General features: G+C 42.6%; 1 protein-coding gene across 18 annotated transcripts in view; it reads right to left on the bottom strand.

The window, feature by feature from the left end:
• The window catches only part of ERC2 (ELKS/RAB6-interacting/CAST family member 2), a 969,867-nt gene extending 945,378 nt beyond the window's left edge, over window positions 1–24,489 (bottom strand). For all 18 annotated transcript variants that reach the window (XR_008523745.2, XR_008523744.2, XM_054552033.2 and 15 more), the window contains exon 1: window positions 24,245–24,489. The gene's annotated coding sequence lies outside the window, so the exon portion shown is untranslated. The remainder of the gene's footprint in view (window positions 1–24,244) is intronic.
• Between the last annotated feature and the right edge of the window lie 3,304 nt (window positions 24,490–27,793).

Here is a 27,793-nt window from a genome sequence, read left to right as displayed (position 1 = left end):
CTCCTGACTCAGCCTCCCGAGTAGCTGGGACTACAGGTGCCCGCCACCATGCCTGGCTAATTTTTTTTTTTTTTTTTGTATTTTTAGTAGAGACGGGGTTTCACCGTGTTAGCCAGGATGGTCTCAATCTCCTGACCTCATGATCTGCCTGCCCTGGCCTCCCAAAGTGCTGGGATTACAGGTGTGAGCCACCGCACCTGGCCAATACCTGCTATTCTTATATGTTTGTGATGTGCAACTGTAAGAAGGGTAAATTATTAATTAGATCAAACTGTGTACAGAAACAAACAAATGTTGCTGACATCAAAAAAAATTATAACACCAAAGAAATTAGTTGCTCAACATCCTTCACTTTAAAAGCACCTCATAAATAAAATTCAAAGTCCAAGGGTAAGTTCTGCTTATGGCTCAAACAAAATAAAATAAAAGATGGCTTTATGAACCTATAAGAATGCCTTCTCTAATTGCATATGGACTCATAAATAAGATAGACACTCATCCACTCACTCTCTTAAAAGGCTTAAGGACTCTTGAACTATCAGCTCAGAAGGGAAAAGGCAGGGGATAACCTCGATTCCTGTCTAACTCAAGTATCTCAGACTATCATGGTCTGGAACGGTCTATTTTAAGACAAAAGCACTTCCTGTTATCTGCTCTAAATTAGGTTAAGTTTATTTCCACAGATCTCAGCCTCAGCCCATCACCTGAGGCCTGCTGACAGACCGTGTGAGCTGAGATCATCAGTATCTCCCAAGATTTTGCCAACTTAAAATATCCTTTTTTTTTCTAATCAGCATCCCTAACTTTTCCAAAATTCTGTGTCACAGACTACTAATTCTAAAAACATTTCTAAAGGAAGACACAATGGAAAACAGATCTCAAACAAGCAGTGGCCGCCCAGGAGCCAGATGTTACCTGCAGATGTGCTGTGTATAGCAAGCACAGTGTTGTTTAGAATTTCTATTAATAGTTGCCAACATAGAAAGATAGACAGTTCATATTAAAATCCAGATTCTGACGTTTCCTTAAAAATCTGAAAATCTGACAATGTCAGGCTCACCTTTCTGCATGGCAATAACTGGTTGGAGCAACCAGCAGCTGCCCCTTCAAGAGAGGACATGTACCCTCCAGTTTGCCACAGTCTCCTCCACTCCCATTATCTTATATTCAGTCTGATTCCTTTCCTGCCTGCTTCCCCCAATAGGTATTTACATTTTTTACCATTCTACTCACATATAAGATCTTAAACAATTCACTCTTTTACCACCCACTTCAAGTTCTTTACCAAATCTTATTAATTCTACCTCCAAAATTGCTCTTGAATCTTCTCTGTTGTTTCCACTCCTCTTGAACCAACGTGACTCTTGCATAAGCTACTTCATACCTCCTAAAGCTTCTCCTCTTATCATCCTCTACTCTCATTTCCAAAATATCAGCTAAACTGTTTTAAGATACAATTACGATTATAAAATATCTCCCCTTACCCACTTAAAACCGTTTGAAAGCTTCCTATTGCTCTGTGGACAAAACTAAAACATTTTCCACAGCCTGAGGCCCTGCAGGATCTGAGTACTGCCAACAGCCCCCGCCTCCCTTCTTGCCACTCTCTCCTTCACAGACTTTGACAGGGTCTTCTTCCTGCTGCTCCAATGCATCAAGTCCCTTCCTGTCTCAGAGCCTTCACTCCTGCTGTTCTCTTTGCAGGGCTAATTCCTATTATTTCCTATTCCATCACTTAGATGATAGTTTCAATAGCATACCCTCTACAAGGTCTATCCCATTCAAATCAGGTCTCTCAATTACATTCTCTCAAAGCATAATGCTTTTTTTTTTTTTTCATGATGTGAAAGACATGCTATCTTTTTTCTTTTTATAAGAGAAGCTGACTGGCCAAGGGTCATCTCAATGGCCCTCTTGTTTAGGTTAAAGTAGAGTTAGACTAGGTAGCCTGAATCCTCTGGTGAAGGTGTAAGGAAACCTTTCATAACCCAATTGAGGCTGCCCCTCCTCAGATCCCTGGTTTGGAAAATGTGAAATCTTGTAGGTGTCTTTATGCACAATGATCCGGGAACATTCAGGGAGGGAAGTCACTGACACCCCAGTCCTAGGTGCCCAAGATTCAGAGTAAGTGCCCAGTCCTAGTGCCCAGGATTCAGAGTAAGTGCCCAGGATTCAGAGAACTATGGGAAGGAATTAGCATAGTTCCACCAGACTTAGAGTTCCCAGAAATAAAATAATTACTTCAAGATAGAAGTCCAGGCTGGTGATTGGGACTCAGGACAAGTGACCCAGTAGCCATGGAGAAGCCCCTATTGACAAAGTGTGTGGGTAAGGCTAGAAGCTTCTGGAGACCTCGCATGCTGTATGGAGCCTGTACAGTGGGGCACAAAACTGTGCACAGGGCTGTAACTCATGAGGAAGCCTATATGTCCTAGTTGGGGTTCCCCACCAGCAGATGCTGAGACAAGGATGTGGGTGTAGGAGGTTCATTTAGAAGGTATTCCCAGAAAGTACTGAGAGGACAATTTGGAACTAAAACAAGGAAGTCAAGGAAGTCAATAGAGGGCACATTGTCTTCTTTTTTTTTTTTTTTTTGAGACAGGGTCTCCCTCTGACGCCCAGACTAGAGGGCACTGGCACAATCTCGGCTCACTAAACCCTCCAACTCCCAGGTTCATGCCATTCTCCTGCCTCAGCCTCCCGAGTAGCTGGGATTACGGGCGCGCACCACCACACCCGGCTACTTTTTGTATTTTGGGGTAGAGACAGAGTTTCATCATGTTAGCCAGGCTGGTCTCGAACTCCTGACCTCAAGTGATCCTCCGGCCTCAGCCTCCCGAAGTGCTGGGATTACAGGCGTGAGCCACCACACCCAGCCGAGGGTGCATTTTCAAGAAAGTTTCTGCTGCAAGCAACTGGAAGGAGCTTCGAGAAACAGTGGAGAACCGGCCTTATAGGTGCGCCTCCGGAAGGGCAAGAAACTCCATCATGGGCTGAGGGATGCTCCCCTGGCACTCCCAAGTGAAGCCAAAGAGAAAGCCCTCATGTTCCCATACAGGCCATGAGTGCTGAGGAGATGCGGGTGGAGCACCAATAGCATCCGCTACACCCCACATGGCACACCGTGTCTGAGCTTGGCCACGGGTTACTGGGTTGGCCTTCCCTTGCAGGACCACAGAGTGGGGACCACAGAGAGCACGCACAGCATCTTTCAGTCCGAGGGAGAACTGCCTCAACAGCGACACCTTGTGGCATCAAGATGTAATCATGTGATGGGCTGGTCGGACAGATTGATTTCCAGATTTGTATGTGGGATTTATATCCACATCCTGCTCGCTTTGGGGCTGTGTAAGCCCGAAGCAGCGGGGAGGAGAGGAAAGAGACGGAGACGAGAAGTGGGGAAGGTTGGGAAGGCGCTCTAGTGGAGAGATTCGGAACTTCCAGCTAAACCGGCACATGGATTCCAGCATTTTGGATTTAATTTGGACAAATGAAACTGGGAGCAACGGTTGTTTATTTGTAATATATTGTAATATATTAATCTTAGTATATCTGTTACAATATTTATAAAATATAAAGATTATATGTACTATTTACATTAAATATTTGATTTTAATATATTCTCTTTTCATTTATTTTTATAAACTTTTTATTAAAGCAGAACGTATACATGATGAAGGTAGACCTTAATTGCACACGTTAATTGATTTTTTTTTTTGAGACAGAGTCTCGCTCTGCCACCCAGGCTGGAGTGCAATGGTGTGATCTTGGCTCACTGCAACCTCTGCCTCCTGAGTTCAAGCGATTCTCCTGCCTCAGCCACTCGAGTAGCTGCGATTACAGGTGCCCGCCACCAAGCCCAGGGAATTTTTGTATTTTTAGTAGAGATGGGGCTTTGACATTTTGTTCAGGCTGGTCTCGAACTCCTGACCTCAAGTGATCCACCCGCCTTGGCCTCCCAAAGTGCTAGGATTACAGGCATAAGCCACTGTGCCCAGCCTGCACCGGTTAATTTTTATATAGTGAGCACACCTGTGTTACCACTGTCTAGACCAAGACTTAGAACATTATCAGCATCCCCAAAGCCTCTCTCGTGTCCAATAATCCATATATGACCCAAAAGCACTTCCATACCTTAGAATTTCATATTAATATGTGCAATTCCTTGTCGGGGTCTTTCTTCCCTCCTATTATAAACCCCTATACTGCAACCCAGGTTTTTACATTGGTGCTAACACTCTTAGAGACCAGGGCAAGAGTACAAATGGATGCCCAGATACCGTGTGCCTATACATTTAAAGTTATAAACTGAGCTAACAAACTGGTAAACAAAATACATTCTACCCTCCTACCTTGATGAATACAGAGATGGGGAAGGTGAGATTTGAATTTTGAACTTAGAATACTTAGACTCCTCAGAATTCCACCAAAACATTGTGGCAGGAGGAAGGCCTGCCCCCCACACCTCCGCCAACACCCTTTCTCCCCACCTCTGGCCCAACCATACCCCACGGGCCTCATACACATGAACTCTGCAGCATGCAAGCTAGGCTTGCTCCAGCTATACCAGGGGTCCACAGGCTTTCTCTGTAAAAGGCCAAACAATACACATTTTAGGTTTTGTGGGCCATTTGATCTCTGTCATAACTACCCAACTCTGCCATTTCAGCCCGAAAGCAGCCATAGACAATTTGAAACCAAATAGACATGGCTGTGTTCCAGCAAAATTTTATTTATAAAAACAAGTGGTAGTTGGCCGGGCGCGGTGGCTCACGCCTGTAATTCCAACACTTTGGGAGGCCGAGGCAGGTGGATCACAAGGTCAGGAGATCGAGACCATCCTGATTAACACAGTGAAATCCTGTCTCTACAAAAAATACAAAACATTAGCTAGGCGTGGTGGCAGGCACCTGTAGTCCCAGCTACTCGGGAGGCTGAGGCGGGAGAATGGCATGAGCCCAGGAGGCAGAGCTTGCAGTCAGCCGAGATTGCGCTACTACACTCCAGCCTGGGTGACAGCGAGACTCCATCTCAAAAAAAAAAAAAAAAAAAAAAAAGTGGTAGTTGGATTTGGCCCACAGGTAGTAGTTTGCTGACACCTGATCTGTAACATCACACATATGTGCCCCTCCACAACCCTAAGCCTAGGGATGTGCACAGTGGTAGCATGGCTTACCCTCAAGAAGATGTACTGGGAAAAAATTCCCAGGCAGATTCTGGAAGACAACTCAGGGTCATTTAGGCAAGGAGGTCACAGGCCTGTGGGTACCCAGAGTGGACTCTAGAATGCCAGGCACAGGCTCCAGGTAGGCACCTGCATTGGCCCCTTGGACTCTTCTCCCAGTGGAGGGTGCAGTCAGAGGAGAACCAGAGTAGGCCCTCTCGCCCAAGACTAAGGGAACATGGGAGATATGCAAAACAACTTTGAAATAATTGAAAGGATGATGCTGGTACTTTAATATCATGACATTTTCATCATATCACTAAAATCACTTCCATGGCAGCTATAGGACAATTCTGTAATTGTAGCCAGAGAAGAGAGACATAGTATTTTAAAAAGGAAAAGAGGAGCCTCAAAATCGGATTTGGCTGGAGTCATACTTCTGTCTTCTGGATATGCAACCTTAAGCAAAGTATTTTACTTCTCTCACCCTCACTTTTCTCATCTGTAAAATGGGGATATCAGACTTTTCGTATGGATTTGAGAAAGATTAAATGAGATGGTATAAGAAAGTACTCAGCACAATACCTAGCACACAGCTAATGATCAACAGAAGTTAACCTTGACAAGCCCAAGGCTACCAGAATATAACACAGTGGCTTTCAGCCTCAAAGTTGCCATAGAATTATCTCAGTTCACTAAACTTAGCCCTGTCAGACAGTTCGGAGTCAAACTCAACCTGCTGTTCAAAAGTGCTGAAGACATCAACCCCAGTTCTTTAAAACTAGAGAGAAAAATGGACATTGCCTTCCCCCATGATCTGCAGGCTACAATATTATGCATCCATAGTTATTGAAAGTCCCAGTAATAAACCATTTCACCTGTGAATGCCATGATGTGAATCAGTAGGGGGAAAGTCCAGCTTAACACAGCAGAGATTTTCAAAATTGCTTTCCCATCATTCTCCAAAAAGCTCTATGAAACTCAAACATGCCTATCCACACATCAGTACTCTCTCCTTTAGTTCCCCCAAACTCATTTTATAATTACTGTTTTCCATGTGTAGATTTAGCATGATTACATGTTCAGCTGCCTTGGCTCATGTTTTATGGCAAGGTACTTGAGTCAAGAGGCTGACTGTCTTCCACACTCCAAGGCAAGGGCTCTGCATGCCCAAATATCAGTTAACTGTTCTTTCCATTAACCATTTCCATTATTTAAATTTCAGACTCCATCAATTTATTTCAAAGTGTTAAATTAAGAATCTGAAACCCCTAAACATTTTGTTAAAGTAATAGACTATTATCTAGTACACAGCTAAATCCACAAGTTAAAAATATAGCAAAACAGCCAGGTGTGGTAAGCTCATGCCTATAACCTCAGCATTTTGGGAGACAAAGGTGGGAGGATCACTTGAGGCCAGGAGTTTGAGACCAGCCTGGGCAACATGGCGACGCCCCATCTCTACAAAAAATTAAAAAATAAATTAGTCAGATGTGGTGGTGTGCAGTTGTAGTCCTAGCTACTTGGGAGGCTGAGGCAGGAGAGTAGCTTGAGTCCAGGAGTTCAAGGCAGCAGGGAGCCATGATCATGCCATTGCACTCCAGCCTAGGTGACACAGAGAGACCTTATCTCTAAAAAATAAATAAATTTTAAAAACGGCAAAATCCCAAACAATAAACAGTAAAATTAAGAAATAATTTGAGATGTTAAATAAAATTAAAATAAGCGACGTTTAATAAAATATGCTGATTATAACAACATTATTCATTGCCCCATAAAGTTTCATAAATGGAACAAATTAAGTAGTTGCACTGAAAGAATAAATAAGGTTTTCAGATTCGTTTTTTAAACATCTGTGCATTTCCTTTCATCTGCAAATGTAAAATGTCAATTGGCAAAGCTTTAGTTATAGTATACTTAAAAAAAGAATATTCAGGAATTATTGGGTCTTACACTAAAAAATCTTCTGTCAACTAACAGATGTTTCTCAGAAAATGATAGAGAGATAGAATAAAAACTCTGCCCCCTTGGCCCTAAAAATCCAATCACTCAAAATTTTGCTACATTTACAATGGCATAAGGATTATGTGTAAATAGCTTTTTACTAGAAAAGAATATAGGCATAATCACATACGTGAGGAAAAATTTTAGCAAAGATTGTAAGCTATTAAAAAAAAAAGACCACCATCAATGAGGGATGAGGAATGGCTCCAGTGGGCAAATTATGGAGACAAGCATTCATCTATGTATTCTGGAAAGAAGAGAAAGAATAAACGTTACAACCTAACTCTGAGGTCTCTCAAAAATATGACTGATAACCATGGAAGAGTCACATTGGAGGCTTTAACAAGGATCAAGTTCAGGGTGCTGAATGGTTTACAGAAACCCCTTTAACAATGGAAATTAGAGTAAATGAGAGTCAGTAAGTGCAGTAAGTAAATCATCAAGTAATTGAGTCAAATCTCTTGTCTATGAATGGATAATGGTAGGCTTATCTAACATAAAAATAAATAAAAAGGGAAATTACAGGACATAATTCAGATCTATTCAACAAATACTTCTAGAGAACAAATCTGTAATGTGGTTTCTGACATGCTAGAGGTCCAAAGCCTTCCATTTAAAAGGGGGTCACAGCCTCTTTACTCAGGTTCACATTAACAACTCTAATTGTTGTGCAAGGCTGCCAGTTGCTGTGAACACCAGAAACAGATGAGGGCCTTTCTGGGAGTGATAGACCACAGCAGTGGTCTCAGATGGAGAGAGTCCTATGGAAGAAAGAGTGTAGTAACAGAGAGGGAAAATCCAGTTTTTTAACCTGGACAAGAACGAAGGAGGGAAGTCAGATCCATAGTTATGCATATTAAAGAATCTGCAAATTCATGAGAATTTAAGGCTTGTTTTTATTTCAGAAATCTGAAAACAAATAATGCAAGGATATTCTTGATCAGCACAGTGCCATGCCCATTGACTTTGAATATCAAGCTGTACCCTAAGGAATCACTGAGTCAATGTGAAAGGAAATAAGATGGTCTTGGGGATCTAAAGGATGTGTTCTCACTGGGTGAAACGTAAGGATTGTCAAGTTCCTCAGAATGAATGAAAGTTTCACAGAAGTTGACTATTGTGAATATGGTGGGAAAATTGAATCATCATCCAGTGCACAGCAGGGTAGACCAGATGATGCCAAAGAACCTGTCCAGAATAGTCAGCATCACATTCTAATTACAAGCAGCAATTTAGTTAATGCAGTTAAATTAATGTTATGAATTTGAATTAGTAATGTCATATGACATATACTCTATTTCTAAATTGATTTAGGTTTTAAAAATGTGTAAGAGCTTAAAAATAAAACTCACCGGTTTTATGTTTATACAATTTAAAGTATCATTACAATAATAATAATTTAAGCCAATCCTGGGGTTCTATGAGAAATTATTTTCATTAAAAAAAGGTATCATCTAAGTCTGAGAAACCTTGGTTAAGTGATTAAGCATACACTGGATTTCAGACCTGAATCTCACATTTATTATCTGTTTAACCTTGAGCAAGTTAGCAAACCTCTCTGAGCCTCAGTAAGTATCTGAGTAACAATGGCCTCAGGTGTAACAATGGCTACTTCACAAAACTAAGGTGAGTAATGATTAAATCAGAGAAGGCAGAAGTACTTAGCACAGTGTCTGAGACTTAGTAAATACTCAGTACAATCCTCATCATCATCAACATTGACCACAGGCTCATTGTGTTGTTTTCTTAAATTAGCCCCTTTCTTCCTCATGAGTAAAATAGAAATAACAGCGTTTAACATCTTGCAATGGTTCTAAAAAAAGTAGTTGATTAAAAAGGTTGCAAAAAAAAACTTCGCACATGCAAGTAAAACTTTAGCCCATCCAGTAAACTGCATCATGTGTTCAACATATTCACCACGCCCCTAGCCTGCCCATCCCTACAGTCTCCTTCCTGTGGGAAGATAATCTTTCCTGCTCCAGTGACATCTGGCTTGGCCATATGACTTGTTTTGGCCAATGAAATGTGAGCAGAAGTAATAAATGCCATAACCAAACAGTAGCTATCAGAGCCCTCTTGTGAGTAAACCATTGTTTTTTCTTCTCTGCCATGAGAATAGGCTGTCCAAGAAAGGCTCCATCAGCCTGTGTCCCAGAATAAAGATAACATGGAGCAGAATCACAGACAACCCCTGAGAGAAAGAAGCCACTGAGATTTGGAGGTCCTTTGTTAGCCCAGCACAACCTAGCAATATCTGACTAATAAACCCAGCTACCACAAATACAGTGCTAAAACAAAATATGTAACATTTAGATTAAAATATAGGACAGTGCTTTCTCACTGATTCATCTCTCATTTCTTTCTTCCTCTGCGGATTACCAAACTAGGAAAATATCATCCATTCAGCGACAGAATATCTTCTGTTAGGTCTCCAGATAGATGCAAATCATTTGTAAATAATTTATTTTCAGATACAGATGCATACAACCAACTATTTTAATTGCCTCCAAATGTATTCTCTTTATCATTCCTGACCACTGATTTCTTTACTGACAAATAGCTGCTCCTGGTGCTTGGACATCGAGATGAAGGCAATCACTGGAAAAGCCAAAAGGAGGATAAATCCTGCTAGGAGGTGACATAGCTGTACAAACAATCCAAATAGTGAATGCTGGTGAGCATCAGTGGGCGTGGGCTGGACCTCGTATGATCAGTACACGTGTGAGTGCCTGTCCTGGAGCACAGCCCTAGGAAGAATCCAGCTGTTCCTGACCCAAGCATGCCTCCCCACCAAAAGAAAGGCAACACATGCACCCACCTCCTGCTATCTGTGATTCCATCTTATAATGGCTGTGTGACTTACAGATTGCACCAACTGACGCCCCTGTCTTCACTTGAACCTTTTGCAAAACAGATGATTCAACCCTGTACCTTCCTTAAAGGCAAGAACTATGTCTTCTTCATCTTCATATCTCAGCAGTACTTTACACTTGCAATTAAAAGGCAACTCAGTGTAGAGCAGTTTAAAGCATGGGCTCTGAAGAGTCCAAATTCCAGTTTCTCCACTTACGTAGGTTAAGATCTTGCAAGCAGATGCTCTAAGTGCCTATCGATGTCCCTCTGACCTGAACATTTTAGAGTGCCCCAAAGGCACTGCCAATATCAGAATCTCTGCCTGAGAGTATCTTTTAAACCTGGATAAGCTAGTCTTCCCTTGCGGGGTGTAGAAGTCCCAGGGTTAACCACCCATATAATCTGACAGCTATTTATACACTACTGTTCACAACAGCATTATTCATGACAGCCAAAAGATGAAAACAACCGAAATGTCCACTGACGTTGAATGCATAAAGAAAATGAAGTATACACATAAAATGGAATATTATTCATCCTTAAAAAAGAAATGAGGAGACCAAGGTGGGTGGATCATATGAGGCCAGGAGTTCAAGACCAGCATGGCCAACATGGCAAAACCCCATCTTTACTAAAAAATACAAAAATTAGCTGGGCATGTTGGCATGCACCTGTAGTCCTAGCTACTTGGGAGGCTGAGGCACAAGGATCACGTGAACCCGGGAGGCAGAGGTTGAGAGGTTGCAGTGAGCCAAGACTGTGTCACTGCACTCCCACTTGGGCAACAGAGCGAGACTCTGTCTCTACAAAAAAAAAAAAAAAAAAGGAAATGAAATTCTGATACATGCTATAACATGAACTTTCAAAACATTATGCTAAGTGAAATAAACCAGCCACAAAAGCACAAATATTGTCTGATATCATTTATATGAGGTACCTAGAATAGTCAAATTATAGAGACAGAAAGTATAATGGTGGTTTCCAGGGGCTGGGGGAATGTGGAGTTATTGTTTAATTAGTACCTAGTTTCAGTATGGGATGATGAGAAAGCTCTGGAGATTGATGGTGTGATGGCTGTACAACATTGCAAATATACTTAGTACACCAAACTGTGCACTTTAAAATGGTTACAATAGTAAATTTTATGTTATGTATATTTTACCACAGTAAAAAAATAAAAATAATTAAAATAAATTTTAAAAAAAGAAAAGAAAAGAAACAACTGACATGAGCTAGTGGTGAGACATCCCTACTCTCCTAGCCTTTGTGTAAAAATACCCTAAGTCAGGTGTTTTACACTATCTCTACAATTTCCTTATGGGATTAAACACTAGTTGCCATTGCACAACTCGCTTAACAATGCCCCATCTATTGGCTGCCTTCACTTCCCTGTCTCATATCCTCATTCACTCACTAGTGACCCCTGTATGTCCCAAGTTAACTATTTGTCTCAGGGTCTGCTTCTGTGGGAAAGTCAACTAAGACACCAAGGCAAGTTCCTTAATTTCTCTAAACATTACTTTCCTTATCAATAAAAATAATACTTAGATCATGAAGTTATCGTGAAGATTAAACGAGATAATTCTTCAAAGTGCTTAGCACAGTGCCTGACTCATAGTAGATACTTAATATGATCTTCTTGAATTTCTGGTCTAACAATTATCCACCTTTTTTATAGAAGATAAACTACGTCTCTCAGTTTCAGGAAGAGACTAAAAAATCTAAGAGCCAATTCTTTCCCATCTTCTATTTAAATAAAATCTCTCATGACTTAGCACTCATCATTCAACCAACCACAAGAGGTATTAAAAAGAACTGGAATTTTGTGTCCAACTCAATCTTTTGCCTAGAGGTGGGCTGAGCCCACAAAAAAAGTTAAATAAGCTCCCCAGATAGCACGCAGACCCCCCCAGGACAGACAGATAACCACCATTCCCTCCTGACCTAGGGAATTAGAGGGCTGTGGGGTCAATTGTAAACAACTTTGATCTGGTAAATTTTATCCGTATCCCTTTCTCTCTTTGGCTACAAATGTACCCTCCTATGGTTTATGGCAAAGACTAGGATTCATTTAGTCTTTTTCTAGTTTCACAGTGCATCATTTTAACAAATGAAACCACGGGATCATGAAATTCCCATTCATGGGAATGATTCACCCCATTCAAAGGATTTTGAATTCACCCCATTCAAAGGATTCACCATTGAGGTGAATCCTTTGCCAAATGCCATTTTATTTTGCTTTGATTTCTCGTTACTTGTTTGCCAAAATACACAGAGATTTTATCACAATAATCACCTATTCTGACTAGCAAACCAAAGGATTAGGTTACATACTCTGGTGGACTCGTAAATAAGACTGATGAGAAATCCAATTTCTGTCTGTTGCTTTTGTAGAAAACACCTTTCTGAATATGTACTTTTTAAAAAGCTGAACAAACAAAACTTACCTTGACTTACATGTTAAAAAGGGAAGCTCTGTTCCCCAAAACAAATAAATGATAAAATCCCAAATTCCATCTTGCTCTTTAATATAATCCCTAAAGCTTTTTTCCAACATTTCATACATACATAGCCTTCAACTTCACTCACAACTATAAATAGTTGGCCAACTTAAGTTCAAAGCATCTGACTAAAGCTAACCACTAGCCATATTGGGCATGCCTAATTGTTTCAATGTTTGGCTCAATTACATTATGAGCTAAATACTTCTCCCTATATTATTGCCTACAGTTTTCCATTTTCCACTTATAAATTAATGACAAAATTCAAGAAATATTCAGGTGATTGCACAAACTCTGTTGTACAAATATGGTGATGGTGATGAACTAAAACTACTTGTCGGCAGGTAAGGTCATGATACAGTAGCTCAGAATGGTGGTTCATAAGCTACAGCACGGGAAGATTAATGTATGAAAGGCAATTTAACAGTGTTACTGTATAATGCACAAAAGTGTAAATCATATCAAAGTAAAGTCAGAGGCAGCCACTATGCATGGGGTATTGAATAGTGTTCTAGCCCATAACTCCCAATCTTGTACATTTCAAAGAATAATGAAACTATTTCCATTCACGAACTTTCTCAGACCACTTTCAGAAGCTGTACACTATGAATTACTCCAAGTATTTCCCTTGATTAATCTAACGAAGTCAGTTTCATTCTGCCCATTAAGTACAAAGATTTTGAAACACAATGTGTACTCTCTGTGCTCTGCCTAAAATTTACTGAAATGAACTTTGTCCTAGGTGATATTTGGAGAGAGTCTCAAAACCAACAAGTGATGCGGAGTCCCACTGCAGATCTTTTACCAGAAGATATTTTTCCTCACCTGGAAAATGGTCTTTCAAAATTATTAAGGCTGCATAAATTGTGTTTGGTCAATGAATCAGAATGGACATTACTAGGAGTCCCAAAGCCATAATAGTCAATCTTTCTATTGTTCTCCAGGTCATCTTGCCACCCTCTCTTCCCAATGTCAAGCCCCACACTCCCACAAGCATCAAAAGTAGGTAATTATTGCCATGACAGTGAAATAAAAGGAGAATAAAGAGAATTCAGAGTCTTTGATCGTATCCGTCCCCTACTTGAAATCTCTTGAAGGTTTGAGCCTGAGTCCCATCTCCTCAATGGCTCACAGGGTCTTATGCCCTGTCACACTCTCTGGCTCCTCTCACCATCCCTCATCCTGAGCCAAGCTAAACTCCAGCTCTACAGTTCTACCTACCTTTACCTCCATGAACCCTGAATCTCCCATTCTCTCACTTACCTTTGGACTCAGTGCATGCTATTCCCCCTGTTATTTGTACCTTCAAATCCTCCCTCCTCTGGCTAATTCCATTTACCCTTCAGTGACACTTTAGGTGCTACTTTCTTCAGGAAGCCTTCCTTCATTCTTCATCCATGACTCTCCTAAGTCTTGCATGACAGCCTGGGTGTTCCCCCAAAGATCATCCATTATTGCCTGCTTACTCGTTTGGTGCTCCATTGGATACTACAATCCCTGAACTCCCCCACAAAATTACCTGCTCTATTATGGTCCCCCTGACACATACACACCCTATTCCCAGAAGAAGACTGGCACAAAGCAAGCATACACTCTTATGATGACTACATAACAGAATGGCTTAATTCTTTGTTACTAATGTCTATTATGAAAGAACACCAGCCATTCCTGTTTTCCAGGTTAAAATAACTAATAAAATGATGATTACTTAGTTGAACCTCTGCATGAAGAAACTGCTGTAAAAATGTATATATAATAGATATAGAAGAGTGCCTTTGAAGCAAATTGGACTAGATGATAGAGAAACAGAGATCCCAAATAAGGAGAAAGCTAGTGGCAAAGCCAGAAAGGGAACTTAGGGCTTGTGACCCCAGGTCAGTGCTATGTCTCTGTCTCCAAAAGAATCTGCTCTGAAGTTATTCTAAGCAACTCTTCATGTTGTGAATTCAAGGTGGCCCATGAATGCATTCAAAGCCCATGTATAAAAAGAGAGTTATTTCTCAGCTTTAACAAAAAAGGTGAAGAATTCCCCTTGCGTGCCCACACTAACTGCTCCATGCTCACAAGCCTGATGAACAGCAGCCACTAAGACCCAGGTGCTTTTGTATCCACCCAGCATCAAACAGGACCTATTTTCAACGAGCCCATACGAATGCCACACTGTTATCCCACTCACTACCCAACCTCCTGCTTCCTGTCAGGGAGAGGCTTCAGGAACAATACGAATAAAGGGTCAAAATGCGAAACAAAGAAGGGGGAGGAGGGAATGTTACAGCCTTAGAAGTGAAGGAAAAACACACATCACCAGAAGGAAAGAAAAGACATCAAAAATCCTCTCCTGAGATGTGAATGTAAAAAGAGTCAACAACCCTGCTCCTCTCAGAACACGCCCCTTGAACCATGGCTGCTCCTCGAGGTGATGACAGCTGGAGCTGGCTGGCAAAATGGAGCATGGCTAATCTGCCTCAAGCCAGGCACAAGAAAGACATCTTGGTAGGAATTTGATGCCTGTCAGTATCACTGAGAAAATAACCGGTGATCATGGGACCACCCTAACCTCACATCTGGCAGAGCTGCTCAATTCTTACTGTCAGAGCAGCTCCCAGACCCCAAACCCACCTTCAGTCACCTCAGGCCCATAGAGGATGAACTCCTGACCACACCCATCTTATTATAGAGAAATATGCCACATAAGAACTGGTAACCACAGCGCACAACTAGGTTCAATTTCTTGTATGAAACCCTGCTCTTTCTTACTGCAATTAGTCATACCATTTAGCAGAAATCTTTCACGGTTTGCATAAGGATCTAAGCGTATTCTTAAAGAACAGTCACATTGCTCAATTCCCATTCAAGCTCTTGTCTTCTGACCCACTAAGAAGTTGCCTTGAATTAATAGTTTGCTCCTAATGCGTTTAGGGTAAATGCACTTTGCTGCCTGCAACTCATTCATGCCCTGAAATCACAGAATGACAACTACCTTTAGGGGTAGAAAGTATTAAGACAGGAAAAGAGAGCTAATGCTATCAGAACACACACTCACACAGGATAATTAAGTGAGCAAAATGTAGACTCTGAAAAATAAACCACAGCAAAACTAAGTTGCTGGTATAAGGTGTCTATGAACATTGCGGCTGGCCTTTGGTTTTCATGTATATCTCAGAGATGCCCTTCCAAATCTTCATCCAGTGGGGCTATAATCTCACCATTGACTTCCAGGAAAAAATAATCACTTAGCTCCTTCCTGAAAGTTCTTCCTGCCTTTATTTATTTTCTTCTCTTCTTCCATGCACAGGCACTCTCTTTTTAATTTTGTTGAGTGCTGATTAGGTGCCAGCAACTAGGGATTCCTGGGATCTGACCAAGCGAACTCTGCTTGGCAGAGTCAACATGAGTTCAAGAACAGAGGAAATGCAACTTCAAAGCAACAAATCTGGAAGATGTAAGTGGAGAAGTAATGCCCAAAAAGTTAAGAGCAGAACTCGAGGCACACCCTGGGAATTGGCCAGCCAAGTGCTGAAGAAATTAGGCTGGAGTAGCAGATGAACTGCCCCAAGAGAAGGGTAACCAATTATATTAACAATTAAGTCAGTGAGGTAGTGGCCTTGGACTTCCCCAGCTGAAAGAATGAGCAGAAAATCACAAAGAAGGCTTGGCCCTGGCTGTGAAAGTGAGACAGCTTAGAGCTCCTGGTGCTTTTGGCATTGACACTGTTTAAGGCTTGGTGGTTGTTTCTGTTGCAGTTGTGGGGCCACTCATTGTTTCTACTTTCTCTAGTGATAATTTAGCAGCCTTGAGAGTAAGGCAGAGGTGGATTCAAATTCTGGCTCTGCCACAGCATTAACTGTGAGCAAGTTTTTCTGTTCCTTCAATCATTTAACAAATACTTACAGAATATCTAGGCACTAGGGATACAGCCAAAGGCAAAGCTCCTGCCTTCATGGAAATTATCAAATTCTTTGAGTCTCAGTTTCCTCACCTATAAAATGGGATAATATGTTTACCTGTATAGGTAATATGAAACGAGCAATATAAAACACCTAGCACAGTGCCTACCACATAGTAAATGCTCAATAAATGGTGCTCTTCATGTAACCGAGCAAACGTATCCATCACTTCCAACTGCAGTATTATCTCCAAGTAGTAAGGAACTATCTGTGGTTCATCTCTGTACCCCCAGTGCCTAACACAAAGTAAATACTCAATAAATACTTCATAAATCAATCACTACTTAATTAATAACAGCCATTGCTATGGTAACTTATAGTCATTATTCCTCTCTAAGCCACAGAGATTCTATACTTAAAAAAGGAACATAGCGGCCTGGCGTGGTGGCTCACACCTGTAATCCCAGCACTTTGGGAGGCTGAGGTGGGCGGATCACAGGGTCACGAGATCAAGACCATCCTGGCTAACATGGTGAAACCCCGTCTCTACTAAAAATCCAAAAAAAAAAAAAAAAAAAAAGCAACATGGCATAAAGGCTTTTTTTTTTTTTTTAAGAACAGTGAGGTGCACTATACAATATGTCTTCAGGCACTTTTTAAACATGAAAACAAATGTTACTGAGCATAAAGATTTCAATTCAAAGAATCTATTAGTACACAGACCAGCACAGGCAGTGGATGTAGATGCCAGCCCACTCTTTTCCTAACTACAAAGTAACGACAAGCTGGCCAGGCTTCAGGTTAATCCAGAAGGCACCCAAAAAGTAAGTTACATAAAGTTTAGCAGATGTGCTCAAAGATGATGTATCAGTAAAGATAAGCAGAACAGTGCTGCAGAAACCAAAAATCACAAAATCTTCATGGCTTAAAACAACCAAAGTTTACTTCTTGGTCTATATGTCCAACTCCAGTTGACTGGAAGCTGTGTTCATTTAGTGACTGAAAGGCCCAGGCAGATGATGGGCTCCATCTCAACACACATTTCCATAATCATTGCAGTAGAAGAGGGCACTGGGTGTTCTCACACTGGAAATCAAATGTTCTAGCATGGAAGTGATGCAAGCCACCTCCAACATATGCCTGGAAGGAAAGAAAAAGTGGCTGTGGGGAACATTAAGAGTCTCTACCACAGATGATATTAAGACACAACCTGTGGAATAACAAAGGGATTTGTTAAAGATGATGCACAAATAAAACATCTGAACAGCTGTAAGATTCACATAATCCTGGATCAGGAAGGGTGTGTAGGTGTCATTTTAGAGCAGTGGCCTCAACATAAAGACACTTCATACAACATAAATCTGGACCCTAAATTTCCAGAAGAGCTCTGCTTTCTATAAATATACTGAGGGTCCACATAAATTTTTATTTAGGAAACAAAAAGTTTTAACAGCTGAAAAACATTTGAAAACTATGAATGTAAACCAAATCCTTTATTTTACAGATTTAAAAAAGTAAAGAGAAGACAAGAGGGAGACACAGACAGTTAAAGTAACACCAATGTACCCCTCAAGGAAGGTCTAGAATGTTTAGCAGAAATAAGTCCATGGACAGAATCTAATGTACCACTGCAGCACCTTCTGACCTTACCGTTCATCTCTGCTACCTTTAACTGGCACAGTGGAGCCAGACCCAGACCAAAGTCATTTAATACAAGGTCGTCAAGGGCTCAATAAATGGTATCAACAATGAGTAGAAGACCCCACCCCACAGCATGAAATAGTGATTCATATTCCATTAGCAATTCTCTACATTACTCATTCCCTACTTCTGGGCAAATGTGAAGCCATCAGTAGTAGTGAATACTAGCCTTCAGGAGACTTTCATTTTGTTCTCAGATGATTATAGGTTAACAGCAACTATGATTTGGGTTCACTCAATTCCATTATCTTCTCATGTCCCCAGCTCTGTTTCATGCCCAGTTTTCCCTCCACCTTCACTCACACTAAAGCATGTATGTCATGCACTCAAGCCTCAGTGGTCTCCCAACCTCTGGTCTCTGTCTTTTTCAATGGCTTTATACTCAGTAGCCCATGAAATCAAACTCAAATATTTCAATCAGGAATCTAGGTGCCTCCGAAATCTTACTCCATCCTAATTTTCCAACATTATCTCCACTACGGTACTTGTCCTGGGCAGCCAGAGGCAAGATGATGATCCTGAAAGTCAAAATGATGTTGTTTTGAACCCCCAACCTTTCTACTTATTGGTTGGGCAAGTCCTTAATCCCTTTAAGTTTTAATGTTCTCACCTGCAAAATAGGTGATAGCATCTACTTTGAGGGTTTTCTTGAGAAGGTATGTATCAGTGAGGAGTATGTGGGGCTGCAAGTAATAAGTAGTGGCTTACAAGTAAAGAGCTTTTTAGTTTTATGCAATAAGAACTACTGGGGAAGGCAGTCTAAGCTGGTACTATGAATGAACAATGTCACCAAGACCAAGATCCTTCCAGGCTCCAGCTTTGCCATGTGTAAGACATGATTTTGGCTGGGCACGGTGGCTCACACCTGTAATCCCAGCACTTTGGGAGGCCAAGGCAGGCAGATCACTTGAGCTCGGGAGTTCAAGACCAGCCTGGGCAACATGGGGGAACCTCATCTTTACAAAAGTATACAAAAATCAGCCAGGCATGGTAGTGCACACCTGTAGTTCCAGCTACTGGGAAGACTGAGGTGGGAGAATCACTTGAGCCAGGGAAGTCAAGGCTGCAGTGAGCTGAGCTGAGATCGGTGCCACTGCACTCCAGCCTGGGTGACAGAGTGAGGCCCTGTCTCAAAAGTAAACAAAAAAAAAAACAAAAACCATGGCTTTATCTTCATTGTTGTAGTTGGCTGCTGCCCCTCCATGCATTGCACTGATGATCTCAGCAGCAAGAAGCTAAAAGAGCTGAAAAGCTCTTGGAGTATACCAGCCGGGTGTGTCCCACTCACTACATTTTCAGGAAAGCCTCCACCTAACAACTTCCACCTATGCCATTATCAGACCCAACTCTCATGGCCACTCTAAGTTCAAGGGAGTCTTGGGAAGGTGAGGTGGGCTTATTTCCATCTCAAACAAAATTGGGGTTCTTTTAGTTAGAAAGGAGAAAATGAATGTTGGGTAGGCAACCAGCAATGCCTACCCAATATTAAATATCTTATGGAAAGTGCTAAGCACAGTGCCTAACACACAGTTAACTGCCCAATAGAAGTTAAGCTATAAATACTACTGTTATAATTATTATTGTTGTTGTTATTCACCTTTCTTACTCTCTGGCCAAGTGGAATAACTCATTATATCCATGTGTGCCCCTACATTTTTATGATATCCATTGCTCTATCTGCATCTCCAACTCTCTCCCTGCTTTAAGGTCCAGGAAAATACCATTGCATCCAAGAAGTCCTTCCTTACACCTATTCCTAACGATAAGTTTCATGGTGGCAGGACCCACATCAGATAAAAACTGTGTTCACCACTGCACTGAACATTGTCTCTTGGAACACAGCAGGTTCTAATAAATAGTGCCTTAATAATTTAAGTAATTCATGTGTATACACAAACCTGTTTTATAGCCAGCCCTCTAAAATCAAACACAGAATATTCCTGAAATGCAGAAGTTAAGGACCAGGTTTATATGTCACGCAGCTAGCAATGGGAGTCAGGGGATGAAAATTGCATTCACCAAGAAAAAGAAAAAATTAGAAAATCATCTAACCATAATTTTTACATGCTGTTGGAATCTGGATGATAGTTCATCAAATATTCACTCCCTTACTGTGAACAGAGTCTACTTTTACACACAAGTGTTGTCCAAAATAGTGTTTTGTCCAGAACAGGTTATTAGTGAAAGTGACATTTGCTTGTGCAGTTTGCCTCTTGGCTCCAGTGATCTGCCAGGAGAAGAGCATGCCCCAAGTAGCTGCCATCCCTTCAGCCTGGGCCCCAGGATCCATGTGGAGGAGACTGGAACCCAACCCACAGCCTCTGCACAGCCACCCCAAGGAGCCCAACCTATACCAGCCAAATCACAGTCAACCTGAAGACCCATGAGTGTGAAAATAAATGCCTGTTGCTGTAAGTCAGGGAGTTTTGTTACATTGCCAAAGCTGACTAATATATCTTCTCATTTGATATATGTTAGCATGTCTTGTATCTTTATTCATTTTGTTCCTTTTCTTCACATAAAAAGAAGAGGCTGAAGAGTCTCCATGTTTTGTACATCCAGTGAGTTCTACCTTTGAATCAACTATTTTAAATTTATGAGATCTACCTTACCATGAATATTGGTGCTTTTCTGTGTTTTCTATTCATCCTATCTTTCTAAACTAAGAAGATTACAATAAAATATAAAGGAATAGTGTAAACATTGCTGAAACTGAAACTGTTGGCTGGCAAGTAGGTGCCCCACAGACCAGCCAAAATGTTAACTGGTTAGCGGATTTAAAAAAAAAAAAAGGCTAGAGGATGTCCTAGTAAAACAAGCAAATGCAGATTGTACAAAAGTCAACCTAACCAAAGTCAAAGACTCTTTAGGTAAATTTGTGGACTGCAATACCATTCACCTTACTTTTCAGGATACCTGTTTTGGCAAACCTTCACCACTGAGTTTCACCAGTGGGAAGAGACTTATAAGGCTTACATCTTGTAGCTTTTCCAACATAACAAAACAAGAGGGGCTGGGCACAGTGGCTCACACCTGTAATGCCAGCACTTTGGGAGGCCAAGGCAGGAGGATCACCTGAGGTCAGGAGTTCAAGACCAGCCTGGCCGACATGGTGAAACCTCGTCTGTACTAAAAATACAAAAATTAGAGAGGCGTGGTGGTGGGCACCTGTAATTCCAGCTACTTGGGAGGCTGAAGCAGGAGAATCACTTGAACCCGGGAGGCAGAGATTGCAGTGAGCCAAGATCACGCCACTGCACTCCAGCCTAGGTGACAGAGCAAGACTTCATTTCAAAAAACAATAAAAAATAAAACAAGAGTGTCACGCTATAACAAAAGAATAATTTTAAATATCATTATAGCTAATCACTAATGGAAAAGGGTCTCTGTAAATAACAAAGAAAATAAAACCCTAATTCCTTGGTGGGGAGACAACTGAAGGATGTTAAGAGCGTTTATTCAACCAAGATCTACTTAAAACTCCAATTGGAAATTTAAGGTGTCAAGAAAAATGGAAGAGTGTGAATTTTGTTTTGTTTTACCTTCTTTTAAGTCATCATCATTAAGTTTGGAACTAAATCTCTATCGAGCCAAAATTTTTATTTTATGTTATTTTTTTATATTTTATTATGTTTCTACTGGAAATATATAATAAACAAAGTTACTAAATTTGCCTATTGGCCCATGCCACAGCCTTCAAATGGAAAGGCAAAACAGGCTGATAAAAGGACTGTCAGAATCACAGTGGACTCTTAAAAGGGTTAGCTCTACGTATGCTGAGAGAACCCACACTTCAGACTGGACACATGCAGACTACACAACCAAAATTTGAAGTCAAGGCCATGGCCAAGGTCATGGGCTCTGGGTAAGACAAACCTGGGCTCAGGTTCTTGCTTTCATACTAAACTGTGGCAATATACTGAATTCCTTCTAGTTATTCATCTATCATTTGGGCGTAAGAATAGTACCTACCTCACAGGGGCTCCACAAGGTTTAAAAAAGATAATGCATATAAAGTACTCAACAAAGTGCTTGCCTATGCAATAACAATGATGATGATAGTAATAGTAATAATACTGCTTTGACAAACCCAGCTTCTACATGAAAACCATTCTAATCAGTATATTCTGGCTCACAGTCTGTTTATGAAATGCTTAATTCACAGCATTATGTTCACATCCAGGTACAGCTTCTATAAAGTGACAGCTCTTTGGATCAGTCAGTAATTTTTCTAATGAACTCAGGGAGAAGGGTGTTGAAAAATCAGGCTTTCACAAGTAGTGAGTTGAGAAGGATCTGGTCCTTCACCCATGATTCATCCACCCGTGAAAGTCTTGCTGGTGAAAACCGTGACACCATCACCTTCCACATCCCTCCCTGCCAAAATTGTAAAAGTATTTTATTAAAGCACAGAAGCAAACAGACAAGATGGCTTACATGAGAAAAAGGCAAACTCTACTACTCCCCGGAAAGAAAATGGCTTGACCCCACCACCACCGAACTGACATTCTGCAAAAGAGAACAAGGCAGCCCTCACTTCCAGAAGTTGAGTTAACTGTCAGAACTAAAAGAATCCCTTCTATTCATGTGACTCCCCATAAAGAACGTTTGCCGGCTCCAAAAATACCTTATAAATCCATCCAGTAGAGCCAAGACCCAAGTACTGTATACTGAGAAACAATGTGACTTTACAAGGACAAGAGTGACCATAGGAGACAAAGTGCCACACCCTTTTCCCGGATAGCTCAACGGTACATGTTGTCTCTTATAAAGACTGCAATTCTGGAGAAATAGGTGGGCAATTCTAACACACCCTCCCCCAATTCCTTCTTTACACAGATTCATTTTCATTTTTAAGCCAATGGCCGCGGCATCCGCAACTACTACAACTAATAATCAGTGGGGTGGTAGGTAAGGGATGGGGAGGACAAGGAAACACAGGTCAAATATACTTGCTTCTAAAAGTCCATTTTCAAAGAGTTTTCTTCCCGCTTGTCTGCCTCTCACAGCTGGATCCCCATACCAGGTGGAAACCAATGGTTAAGTAAAATCACTGATTTAAAGAGCCAACCAGGAAACTAACCATGACAAGTGGGAGCTGCCCTCCTCTCCCGAGCATTGATTGGCTCTTTGGGTTCCACCGGTCCCCATTCTACCCACGTAAGTGGCAGGTGTGGCTGTCAATCACAGAGGGAACTGACAATTCACCGCTCGGGGAGTAAATTGCCTTTCATACAGCAAAGGCAGGTAGCCGCCTAAAATCGATCCACTCCTAAAAGAGCGGACCCTCCCTCTCTGGCAAGGAGAACAGAGACCCTTAAGTACAAAATAAATAAGGCAGTGCCGAACGGAGAGTTTACGAGCGCTATTTTATTACCCCGAACCAAAGCAGCTCTTAATCTTCATTCACTGTCCTAAGATGATCTTTCAAAGGCTCGTACGGTATTTATTTTTAATTAGGTACACCTTCGTAAGTATCCCTTTTTTTGTATAATTAGAAGATGGGGAGGAGGAGAGAAGGAATGCCGTTCGGTTCAATTTCACATCGTATTCCTTTTCATACACCATCCCCTAGCCCTCCCCGATAAATTGGCTTCATTTTCCCTGACACGGGTTTTTTTTAAAAACATGCTCCCCTCTGAACCCACCCAGGCGGCCAGCCACCCCACCCCCGGGCTGGGGCTCCACCTTTCTCCACTTTGTTCTGCTTAGGATTGCTCAAGACCCCCGACCCCGCGAAACCCCACCCCTCGAGGCAAGAGGGGACGCCAGGCAGAAGAGGGGGATCTGAGAGAAGAAAGGCGATGGCAGTGAGGGTGGCTGCCGGAGAGGGATTGCGGGAGGTGGCCCGGGCAGCCGGGGCTAGCGAGCGGCGCCCGCGCGCCGGAGGAAACCGTGCACTTGTTCCAATCCGGGGGTTTATACATCAAGGCAAATCCTCCCTTAGGCCGCCCCATCCCTCCCCCCGCCCGAGAAAGCCCCGTAGGAGACGGATGGTTCACCCCTAGGCTCCCCACGATAACGCATTGCAGCTCCCCACGAGCGAGGGGGACCCGGTACGAGGGATGCCCGGGCACTGGCTCCCCAAGGGAGCCGGGCACCAGGCGGCCCCGGCCGCGGCGTCGGCGTCTCACCTTTCCGATGCTCGCCCCGGGGCCGTCCCACATGGATTTTTACAACCTCTCGTCGCCTTGGCCCCGGGCGGCCAGCAGGAGCAGGAGCCGGCGCCGGAGCCGGAGACCGAGCGAGCAGGAGCCGGAGGCGGAGGAAGAGGAGGAGAAGCGGGGCGAGGAACAGAGAGGGAGGAAAGAAGGGAAGGAGGAGGACACTGCTCGGAGGGCCGGGGCCAGGCGCGGGGCCGGGCGGGGCCGGCGGCCGAGGGGGCGGCACCCGCCGCAGTCCCGAGACGCGCGCTCGCGCGGCGCTGCCAGGCTCTGCGCTCGGCGGGGCCCCCACCCGGCCGGCCGGCAAGCTCGCCCGCTCGCAGAGGCCCTGACTCACATTCCCAGCATTCCCGAGGAGCCGCTAGTAGGGCCGGAGCTGGGGCCCGGGCGCCTCCGCTGGGGGCAGCAGAAAGCGCCCGGCACGGGCGGGGGTCTTCGCAGCTCCTCCTCCCGGCAGGCCGCGGCGCGAAGCACCTGTCCCCAATCTTCTGTCCCCGACGCCCCTTCCCGGGTACCCTCCTCCAAAAGCTGCCAGGCACTCCCGGAACTTGTCAGATGACTTTGGTGACAGGGGCAGGGATGGCACTTATCTTTTAAGTTAAGCATTGGAGTAGGGGGTCGTGGTTACCATACCCTGGCACCGTCCATCAGCTTTAATGTTCCTTAGGAGGTTGAAAGAATTTCATAAGATCTTTACTTTCTTGTTCCCCCAAAGAAAGGACAGAATGAAAGATAAAGACGGGAACAAGAGAAAAGATCGTATCCGTCATATTCATTGGGTGCCTCTTCTGTGCCCTGAAATGTGCTTGCATTGTCCCAATTTAAGGTAGAAAGATGATGTCTGAGTTGATACGCGCGCACACAGGCACACACACACATACACCTCAAGGTAATGAGCAAGAGGATTTGGACAAGTTTTTCATTGGAAAAAGCTTCCACTCAACAAGTCTGGAGCCCCAGCTGCTGCCATTTTATATTAGGGAGGGTACTGGGATAGCCATGGGCATCTTTAAACTTGGTCTCTTTCACTGAGTAGTCAATTTGCAGGGAGAGAGCAGTCATTTCCTTCCTGTCCTGATGAGTCTGCTTCCAGCAATTTCAGTGGCCAGATCTAAATTTCTCCTGCTGGGAAGCTCAGACAAATAAAGCAAATCCAGCCATGGGATGTTTGGGTGCGCAGAGGCATAGAATTAGTACAGCGATTAGAGGATGGCTCCTTCTTTCCTCCCCTGATAGGAATTCAATTTTTTTTTTTTTTTGGAGACAGAGTCTTGCTCTGTCTCCCAGGCTGGAGTGCAGTGGTGCCATCTCAGCTCACTGCAACCTCTGCCTTCTGGGTTCAAGCAATTCTCCTGCTTCAGCCACCTGAGCAGCTGGGATTACAGGAGTCCATCACCACGCCCAGCTAATTTTTGTATTTTTAGTACAGACGGGATTTCACCATCTTGGCCAGGCTGGTCTTGAACTCCTGACCTCAAATGATCCGCTGACCTCAAGCTTCTCAAAGTGCTGGCGTTACAGGCGTGAGCCACCGCGCCCGGCCGGAATTCAAATATTAAATGATTCCTGCTCAGGGAATCAGACTCTGAGAGACAAGGATGCCTTCCTGTTCCAGCCCAAATGCCTGTTCCTTAAGCATGTACACCTCTGGTAGCTAAGGTTTTTCATAGACTCTCCTTGCCCTCATCCTCTTCTTTCTCTCTCTAAGAAATCAACACTCATTCTCCTGACCTAGATGCTCCAGGGGCAAAACCAAGCTCCACCTATTGTGTTTTGTTCCCCACATACATCCTTGACAGCCTCTGCTCAAAAGGCTTGTTGTATATGAGAGCCTTGTTGAGAGTCCCTTGAGAATTCCTAAAATCCCACATCTTTTGAAACGTGGCCAACATTTTTTAGTGCCCCCCTCTGTGCAGGCACTTACATTTTCTCAACTATTCTCACAAATATTCTATAAGATGTTTACCATCTTTCAGAAAAGTTGGGTAACATACCAGGGTGATCCCATGAAGAATTTATTTAAATCGATGCCTGAGGTTCACTCTGGTTGGCCACCCATTCTCTTTTCCTTTGATCCATGGGTTTTAAAAGGAACCCTTGACATTCAGGGGATCAATTTATTATATACATGCTTATGTACATTTTCCCACAGAGAGAAGATTCATGGTTCTCAATAGATTTCTTTCAAATTGGGTCCTTGACCCAGAAAACTTAAGAATAATTACTTTAAATAGAAAGTGACTCTACATAGTAAAACAAAGAGTGGAAGTTATAGGAATCTTAAGCAAGTCATCTTTATCCTCTCTGGGACTTAGTTTTCTGAAAATAAAAAGCTGAACTAAAGAATCTTAAGATTGCTCTCAACTCTAACATTTTCTAACTTTATGTTAAAATACACATATCTGTGTGTATAGGTACACAAATACATACACACACACACACACACACACACACACACATACCCTCGCAATATGCTAACAAGTAGCCATTGTGAGATCTGACCCTTCAGGACAGAAAATTCTAAAACATATTGTATTTTCTAAAACATGGTCCATTGCTCCAGGTTTTGTTGTCGTGGTGGTTTGGTTTGGTTTGTATTGTTTTGACGGTTATTGATGTCTTTCTTCATCTTCGCAAGCTCTTCTCAAGCAAGTCAGAGACAGCATACTTCCATGGCAGATATTTTTTCTCACCTATTCATTCATTCATTCAACAAATACTTATTGAGCATCTACTTTCTACTAGGTCCTGTGGGTTCAGAGCACTGCCTCAAGCACTGTACAGTTTAGTGATGGAGACAGACAAGAAGCAGGCAACAACAATACTGCCTATGAAGGGACAAAGTTCTGGGAACTGCAGGAACATGCAGGAAGGATAACCAACTGTTCCCCTGGGGTTCAGAAAAAGTTTTCCTGAGGAAATGTCAAATTTGCTGCCACATCCAACTTTGCTACCCTGTGGTGTGCTCAGCCTAGAGTGGCAGCTATCATAGATGGGAGCTGTGGTGGACACCTGCCCCTGGATGAGCCATGACAGGCTCTCCTTCCAGTATTTCAAACTGAACTTGAAGAATGAGTCAGTCAGCTGGCATTGAATGGTGAGATTGTAGACTGTGGTGGCCTAAATTAGAACTATGGCACCAAAAACCATGACGCCAAAGTCATCAGGAAGTAAGTTCTAAGATCCTTGCCAAGGAAGTTGGTCTGTAAAGAGGAGAACAGCCAGCCATGTAGACAGAAATGAGATTTCTAAAGACCTAAAGGCCTTGGATATCTACCTGCTTATTTGACTTCCCCAGTGTGAGTATCTAACCAGTATCTCAAATTCGATTTTTACGCACTAAGTCTCTCTCCCAAGGTCACCCATCAGGATAATGACATCACCAATCATCCTGTTGCTCAGGTCCAAACCTAGGAGTATCATTAATTCCTCCTTTTGCTTATACCACATGTTTACACCCTCAGCCAGTTCTATCAGCTCTACTTGGGCCTGAGCCAAGCCATGTCAAAGCCTGAAGCA

The sequence above is a fragment of the Pongo abelii genome, chromosome 2, assembly GCF_028885655.2.
Source record: "Pongo abelii isolate AG06213 chromosome 2, NHGRI_mPonAbe1-v2.0_pri, whole genome shotgun sequence".
NCBI lineage: Eukaryota > Metazoa > Chordata > Mammalia > Primates > Hominidae > Pongo > Pongo abelii.
The sequence above is the reverse complement of the archived record's forward strand: the minus strand, read 5'-3'. Positions and strand labels throughout refer to the sequence as shown.